This window comes from Phyllostomus hastatus, unplaced genomic scaffold (genome assembly GCF_019186645.2).
Source record: "Phyllostomus hastatus isolate PE091 unplaced genomic scaffold, TTU_PhHast_1.1 phas_contig_150, whole genome shotgun sequence".
Classification (NCBI taxonomy): domain Eukaryota; kingdom Metazoa; phylum Chordata; class Mammalia; order Chiroptera; family Phyllostomidae; genus Phyllostomus; species Phyllostomus hastatus.
Window position 1 is genome coordinate 4,382,333 of NW_025333611.1, and position 7,999 is coordinate 4,390,331.

Below are 7,999 nucleotides of genomic sequence, written 5' to 3' on the forward strand. Positions count from 1 at the left end.
GGGTTGCATTCCCACTCCAGAGTCGTGTAAAGAGAGAGCAGACCCTGATGTCCACAGGCAGCTGGGGGGACACCCCCACTCCTGGAGGCACCCCCCACTCCTGGAGGTACCCCTCCTCGTCCCTGGGCACGCCGTCCATGCTCAGACGCATGTGCCGAGTGGTGCGCGGGTCCCCTGGAACACGCAGGACGGAGCCGCACTGCGGCACCGGCTTGCGTTCCACCCACACCCTTCCCCACGCTCACCCCCGAGAATCTATATTTAATTGTCTCTGCAAAATCGCAGCCTTGGAGCGATTTCACACAGGAGATCCTTTCTGAACGTCAGAGAGGCAGCAGCTTGGCTGGCCGCGTGCTCCAGCCTATTAATAGCCCGGCTGCCTCTGGTCCTGTTGCCTGGGGAGCTGCTGCTTTCTCCGCGGCAGAGACGCAAAGGCGACCTTCTAAGTCAGGCCTCCCTACCGCCCCCACCCGCCCCCGCCTCGCCAACCCTCCCGGGGCCCTTCCTTGGGTCTCTGGCTCTGCCCGCTGTCCGTTCTGCACGGCAGCGATTTACTCACTTATTTACGTGTTGTCGGCACTGATCAGAGCGGTGGGGGCGGGAAATGAGAGCCCCAGACCTGTGCAAGTGCTTTGCCAGGGTCTCCAGGGAGAATCCCATGCCATGCGCGGGCCAGAGGTCACTGTCACCTTGGCCTCGAGGTGGCTTGTTTCCCAAAGTGAAACAAAGATACGGGGCAGACGTCAGCCAGGGCAGTGCCAGTGGCGGGCGCCTGGGCCGAGAGCCGGGCCAGACCGGCGCTGCCAGGCCAGCGGGGCCGCCCAGTCCCGCCGCACACAGGCCCCAGCGGCTCGGCAGCTCCGACCAGAGGTCAGCGGGCACACGCCAGCTCTCTGACAGAACGCTCCTCTTGGCCTAGTTTCGGGGCTTCCAGGCGGCCTCGGCCCCTCTTCCTCGTCCCTCCCCACGGCCGTTCCACTGCAGGAAGGGTTAGCTTTTGTCTGAAAGCCCGCCTGGCCCACCCGCCCCTTCCCTGTCTCCGGCAGGAAAGAAAGCCTTACCCCCAGGGTCCCCGGGGGACGGAGGAGAGAGGACAATGAGGACCGGCCGTGGGTGGGAGATCGGGGTGCAGACCAGGCTCGTCGCTCAGGAGGACGGATGGCACTAGACTCTGCACTGGAAACAGTGGAGCCCTGTTTATCTCCGTGTGACAGATGCCACTGCCGTGTGGCCCCTCCACTCGGGTCCCCGACGGAGTCACTACCTGAGGCAGGCAGGGCCCCAGCAACCTAAGGCCCGAGGTGAGGCGGGAGTGTGAGGTCTGTCTCCTCTCTCATTCCCGCGGTTGCTTTTCCAGCATGGGGGTGGGCTCCCCAGAGCAGGTCCCCGCCCCTCTGGGGAGTCAGAGCCATGGCTGACAGGCAGGGCTGGCCAGCAGGACACACCCACCCCGTCCTGTTCAGGCAGGCCCCCCTGCCCACCTTTGTGGGCTCCTCCTCTGGGCTTTCCTGCGAGGACCTGAACAGCTACTGCGCCTTGATTCCCCGTCCAGCTTTTCCCTGCAAACTCTCCTGCTCCAGTCCACCAGCCGTTGCGACCTCCCCCGGGCTCCTTCCCCAGCCCCGCATGTGTCTGCCCAAACCGGTCCCTCCCGGGAGCCCTGCCCGCTCCTCTCTGAAGCCGGCTGCGCCCGACTCTGCTGACCTCACGTCAGGGTAAAGCGACGGGAAAATGATGATCTCACACACACACTTCCAGAACGGAGCCTGAACTACCACCAACACACCCAGCCCTCCCTGCCACCTATGACGAAAGGGCAGTTTTGAAAGTGTGGTTTCCTTTGTCCCCGCCAGGGGCGCGAGGGTGCAAAAGAAAACCCCCTGGTTCCTTCGAGCCTGAGAGCAGACCTTCGCGGTGTCCGTAGGCCACGTCCGGGTCCTTTTGTGCCTGCAGGTCGCAGCCTTTATGACCATTTGGCGACCGTCGCCAGCAGGACTTTGCAGAGCGGGGGTCCTGGAGCGAGGGCAGGCCCCGGAGAGCAGTGCTCACCAGCCACGGGGCCTCGGGGCCCTTGCGAAGTTCGGGGGAGGGCTGAAGGGGGAGAGGTGAGGTCGTGGGTCCGGCTGGTGCACTGCGCACCCCCCTTCCCATACTTCACGGGGGACGGGGGTAAGTCCTGGCAGGTTGGACTGGGAGAAAATCACCCACTCTGAGCTCAGAGAAACCAGTGACCCACAGAGCCGTCTCAAACTCTCTCTCCTTCTTCAGAAATCAAGCGCTGTCTGGGAAACTGGCCCTCCGCCCGTTTGGGGTTTCCGAGGACGGAGGGCTCCCTCGGACCATCGGGGCTGGGGACTTAGCCCGGGTTCAGTGTGAGGACTCGGCCCCACGGGCATACGCTGGCCTCTTTCCTCCTGTGGCCCTGACCCCCGCCCCGGGGCCATTCCCCGCCCGCCCGGGGGACTGGCCTCTCTGCGCTGGGCTGCATCGGCCCTCTGTCGCCCTCTGGTTTCCGGGGGAGTCCGCCCGACAGAGGGCACTGAAAGGACAGGGGAAGGGAGGAGGGAAGTGGTTGGGGCATTTTGTCCCAGCTCCCACCTCCCTAAGGCACCTGCGTCTCCAGCAGGTGCGTGTCCCTTCAGACCTGGGCAAGGTAACGGCTTCCGCAGTCATCACTCGCACCAGTTCTCCATGGCCACGTAACAAAGCGCCTGGCTGGCTACGATCCTCACAGCCTTGCGGGCGACTCTGCAGTTTGGGCCGCCGGGCTCGGCTGGGCAGCTGCTCTGCTGGGCTCCGGGGACCGCTCACGCAGCTGCTGCCGCCACCCGGCAGCTGGACGGGGCGGGCGCCCCACCTGGTGGTTGGTGCTGGCCGCCGGCCAGCTGCCTTGGGTCTCCCGCACGTGGCGTCCGACCACCCGCCAGGCTAGACCTGGCCTCTCTCTTCCCACGGGTGTCCCCGGGAGCGCCTCCCGAGAAGGAGAAGGCAGGAGCTGCAAGGCTTCTGGAAACCTCGCCGAGGCCATGTGACAGCACCGCTTCTGGCACGTTCTATGGGCAAAAGCAAGTCACGAGACAAGGCCAGACTCCAGGAGTGGGAAAGCGGACTCCATCTCTTAATGGGAGAGGCTGTGACGGCAGGTTGCAGAGGGGCCTGGACACGGGGACCCCCATCACTTGCCATCTGGCACCCCAGTCTCCATCCCCTTAGTTTTCCAGGCCGATGTGGGCGGTCCCTCCATTGAAACCTCTTCAGCGGAGCCGGCGGACGGAGTTCTGTTTCCCGCCAGGACCCTGATGGGCACGCCCCATCTCTGGGGCGCTCCCTGCACTCACACCTGCCAGAGGCGCCACCTGGGGCCTCTGCAGGCCTCTGGGGGGGGGGGTCTACTTCAACTCCACACCGGGCCCGCATCCACGCTCACAGGCGCCCACGGAGGCAGACCCTGGCACCCAGGCGAGTTTCCAGGCCCTGGTTAGTGAGACGCGCTTCAGGGGGCTCATGGCCTCCCCGCTCGGTACCGCTGTCCCCGTTCGACCGGAGCCAAAGCCCGAGAAACACGGGCGTGGAGAAGGGCGCCTGCTCTGTTCCGGGGAGGGGGGCTCTGCCCCTGGGAGGTGAAACGGTTCCCTTCTCCCACCTGGAGTGAGGCGGGAGCTTTCGGACGGGCAGCCCGCGCCCCGCCGCCGCCCCTCCGGCTGATTTTCCACCCGGAAAGTTCGGTCCTTTTCTCAAACACAGAGCAGGTCGTTTGTCTCGCCCCCGCCTCTCCCCAGCGGGCAATGGCCTCTATACCCACCGCCAGGTCTTCTGCATCGCGCCCGAACTACTCCCTGTGCTTGCGCCCACCTCTCTGACTTCCACACTCGCGATCGCCAGGCCCCGGACACACTGGCTCCCTCACGGCTGCACGGAGGTGCTGAGGTCCGTCCCTGCTCAGAGGCTCTGCACTCGCTAATCCCTCCACCTGGGATGCCGTTTCCTCACATCTCCCCATGGCTGGCTCCTTCTCATCAGGCCTCACCTTGAGTGTCACCTCCACAGAGAAGCCCTCCAGTCTTACTCCTTGAAATCACTCCGTGTCACTCTGCTCGCAGCACCTACCACGAGCCAAGACCTTTCCGATGGTGGAGTTGTGTGCTTTCCTTTCCCTGGGAGCACATCGGCCCTGCGAGAGCAGCAGCACTCTCTGGGGGTCACAGACGTGACCCACAAACCCTGGGTCTGTCTGCAGGCGGCTCTAGCCGCGGCACCAGCCTGCTTCTTGAACAAGTGTTGGCATTTGTTCTCAGCCGCTTCAGGAATCTGGTCTCATTCCCAGACCCCGTGACTCAGCTGGCGACAGGAGAGAGGGCTGGGTTGGGGACACACAGGTGCCTTCGGGTTTCGGGGAGATGGCGGCACTCCAAGGAAGCAGAGTGACAGGGGGCAAAGAATCAAGCCTGCGGGCCGCCCCGCCCCTGGGAGCCGACCTTGCCTGCAGCGACCTTGCCAACTCCCAGCGTGTGACAAACAAGGCGACCTCCCAGGCCCTGGAGGGCCAGCGGCACCTAGCTACAGACAGTTTGCACAGCCAGGGCTCGGGTGAACTTAGGTTTCCCTTTGCAGGACAAAGGCACACACCCCCCGCCAGCCCATCCTGGGAACGCCACCCCGGGAGGCCTGCTCCCACCAGGCGTTCAAAGCCCACAGTCTGTCTCGCTGGCTGCAGCGGGGCTGGCCCAGGGCAATGCCGTCCTCTAGCTTTGGAATCCAATGACCCACCCAGGGCTCTGAGCCCCGTCACCAAAGGTAAAATAGATAGATAGATAGATAGATAGATAGATAGATAGATAAAATAAGTGGGGGTGGGGGACAGCTGTCATGGAACAGCCTAGAAAAGCCCATTTCAGCTTTGACATGATTCCTTTGGGGTGGGAGCGACTGGGGGGGGGGCATTTTTTTTAACTAGCCGGAGACGCTCCTGTTGAGAAGAAAAGGACCTACACAGGCAGCTTCCGTCAGCAACGAGAAAATGGGAATCACAAGCGGGACCGGAAACCCGATCCCACGGGAATCCCAGTGATCTCCCCGGTGACTGTGCTGGGCCCTCCCCGTCCGGGACACCGGCAAGGGCTCCGGTTCGTGGGCGAGGGTCGGGTGGGTTCGTGGTTTTTTAATGGGTCTCACTTCGGAGCCACGTGCCTGTCGTGATGCCCTTATGCCCTCCTCCGTCGCCCAGCAAAAACGCCGTGTCCCCCCTTGTCTCCCTCAAACAGATGCAGCGTCTCCAAGGGCAAGTGCGTGTCCCTCCCACAAACGGACGTCTTGTCACGTGACTGCTCCGCTCCGGGGGGACTCGAGTTTCCCTCGCCTGGGCAAGCCCTTTCCCAGAAGGAAAAAAAGGGGGGGCGGGGGTCAGACTGCTTGCTGTTCCTCGTTTTCCACGTAAACGTGCTCACCTCGGCCTCCTGCCAACGACAGCGGGACAGAGGCAGCTGAATTTCAGCAGGACGAGCCTCGGCCTTCAGGGCGCTGGGGAACCTTTTCTTGCATTTGTTTTATCTGGTGGGACTTGCGACAAGGAACGAATTCGTCGACAGCTTTAAGGGGTCTCCAGGCAAGCACCTTTTGGTAAAGTCTCCCAACAGCCCAGAGTCCGACACACGGGAGAACGCTGGCATTGGGGCTGAACCCAAGCCGTGACCTTCGTTCAGAATGTGTGCAACGACGGTGAGCTCTCAGATCGGGTGAAAATAAAGGCGTGGCCCGGATGGAAAGAGGGCAGGGGTGCGGGAGGGGAGACCGGCCACCCGTCCAGTAAGGAAGGGCCAGCGCTTTGACGGACGCTGACCGCGCCCTGCAGTCTCCGGGGCCTCCGATCTGTCTGGGCCATTTTGCTTCCCTTCAGGGCTCTGGCTGCCAGCTCCATCCCACCCGAGAGGGCAGCAAAGCCATCCCCAGGTCCAGGGTCGGCTCTGCTAGTGGGGGAGCAGGAGGGGGGTTCGAGGAAACAGGAAAGAGGGAGGGAAGGAGGAAGGAAGGGAAGAGACTACCACTCTGCGTTCACTCACTGATTAGAGCAGTGCTCGTTGCACACCTACTGTGTGCCGGCTCGCACCAGGTGCCAGGGAGAGAATGGTGAGTAAAGCAAGAGCCCACCCCACCCAACCCCCCTGGAACTGTAGAGATGAATTCAACCACATGCACACGCGTATGAAAGGAAGGGTGTCGCTTTGCTGAGTGCCAGCGGGAGGGCTTGGGGACTGGCCTCTGTGCACAGGAAGAACCAGGAGACGAGCCCAGTTGTGGGGACAGAGGGGCAACACAGCGTTGGGGCACTGGGGAGTTCGGGGGGTGGGGGAGTGACCGTTATGTCCGAGTGCTTCTCCCGGGCCAGGTCCTGGCTGAGTATCTGCACCAGCACCATCTTACTCTCGCCTCCGACCAGCCCCGGGGGCCGGGTGCTGCCCCAATCCTATTCCAGAGGAGCGCCCTGCGGCCTGAGACGGCACACTGTGCACGCACGGAGCTTATGACCTGCAGGAGCCCAGACTCGAAGCCAGGTGGACCCCTCTGCAGAGCCCACAACCCTCACCGCCACAGCTGGACAGCTCCCGGGTGGAGATGGAGAAGGCTGGCCAGCCCCTCCCACCTCCCTGTGCTTGCTTCCTCCACCCCCCAGCAGGCTCTCTCTCTCTCTCACACACGCACACGCACACGCATGCTCGCACACACACTGCCCTCCTGCCCCCTCAAGCCAAAATGACCCTCAGCTTCACCACCTCCTGCCTCCCAATCGAAATGTTCCTTTGGGTCCTGCGATTCGGGCGGAGAGCGAAGGGAAGAGCTGGGCCCCCACTGGGGGTGGGAACAAGTAGCCCGGAGGAAGGGGTATCCGACGGGGACCTGGAGCGCGCACGGGCGAGAGGCCCAGAAAGCAGAGGAAAGGGTTTTCCAGGCGGAGGACCAGGCGCGTGCAGACGCAGGGCGCACCCCGTGGCTGGCCCAGACGTCCCCGCCCTGCACAGTGCCCCTCCCCACGGGACTTCCCTTCTCAGCGGCGGCTCCACCAGCCACCCTGGTGCAGGAGCCACAAATACCGACAGCACTCTGGCACCTGCCCACTCGTCCGTCCAAACTGTCACCAGATCCCCCTAAATATAGCCCGAGTCTGCCCACTCCTCTGCCTCATCTTCGCTGCCGCCACCGGCCTTCCGACACCCACCCCCACCTCGTGGGCTATCGTCACCGCCTCCTGACAGGCCCCCGCAGGGGGGTGGGCTCCCTGCTTAAAGCTGCTCTCCGGGGCTCGGCCCAAACCGTCTGCCCCAATGGTCAGGTCCCCGCTTTCCACTTCACGACACACTGCTCTTTCCTCCCCGACACTCGGCAAAGCTCTCGCGTACGTCTGTGCTTACTCGGTCGGACTCTCGCAGCCGCAGGAGGGTGGGTGCAGCCGCCGCCCCTCCCCGGTCCCCCACGCAGCAGACGTGCAGCCAGCCCTTGCTGAGAGATGGGTGGGTGCTAAAGCCTCGGGGTGTGGCAGAGGGAGAGCCCAGGGGGGAGTGGGGGCGGAGGGCAGACCCCTGGAGCCCCTCAGCCACCCCGCGGAGCGGTGCAAGGGACAGCACAGGCAGTCGCCCTGCGGGTGGGGTGGGTGTCATGGCTGGCTTCTTCCCTGGTGCAGGCAGGCTTTGGAAAATGGCCAGGGGGCTTTGGGCCCACTGAAGGGCCTCTCTCCCCCGGTGTGTCCGAGCTGCTGATGAAATGAGTTGGCTGAAGGGAAATAACGTGTTTGGGAGGCACTGACGCCGGCCACCCCCCCCCCGCCCCCGCTGAGGGCACCTTGGTCCCTCCCACACGCTCTGCAGTGCCCAAGGACGCCCTCGGCTCAAGAGGGGCCCCGGGAGCTGGCAAGGTGGCCAGCACCCGCCTTGGCTCCAGAAATCCCAGCGAGGCAGTCAGGGAAATGGGGGGCTCCTGCCGGGCAGGGAAAGTCGGGGGGCAGGAGGCA

At 63.9% G+C, this 7,999-nt stretch overlaps 1 long non-coding RNA gene across 1 annotated transcript; it reads left to right on the plus strand.

Annotated features, from left to right (window-relative positions):
* Nucleotides 1–4,585: 4,585 nt before the first annotated feature.
* Nucleotides 4,586–7,317, plus strand: LOC123805917. Its single transcript, XR_006783395.1, has 3 exons — nt 4,586–4,794; nt 5,262–5,715; nt 6,434–7,317. It is a non-coding gene; the product is annotated as an uncharacterized LOC123805917 (long non-coding RNA).
* Nucleotides 7,318–7,999: the final 682 nt, after the last annotated feature.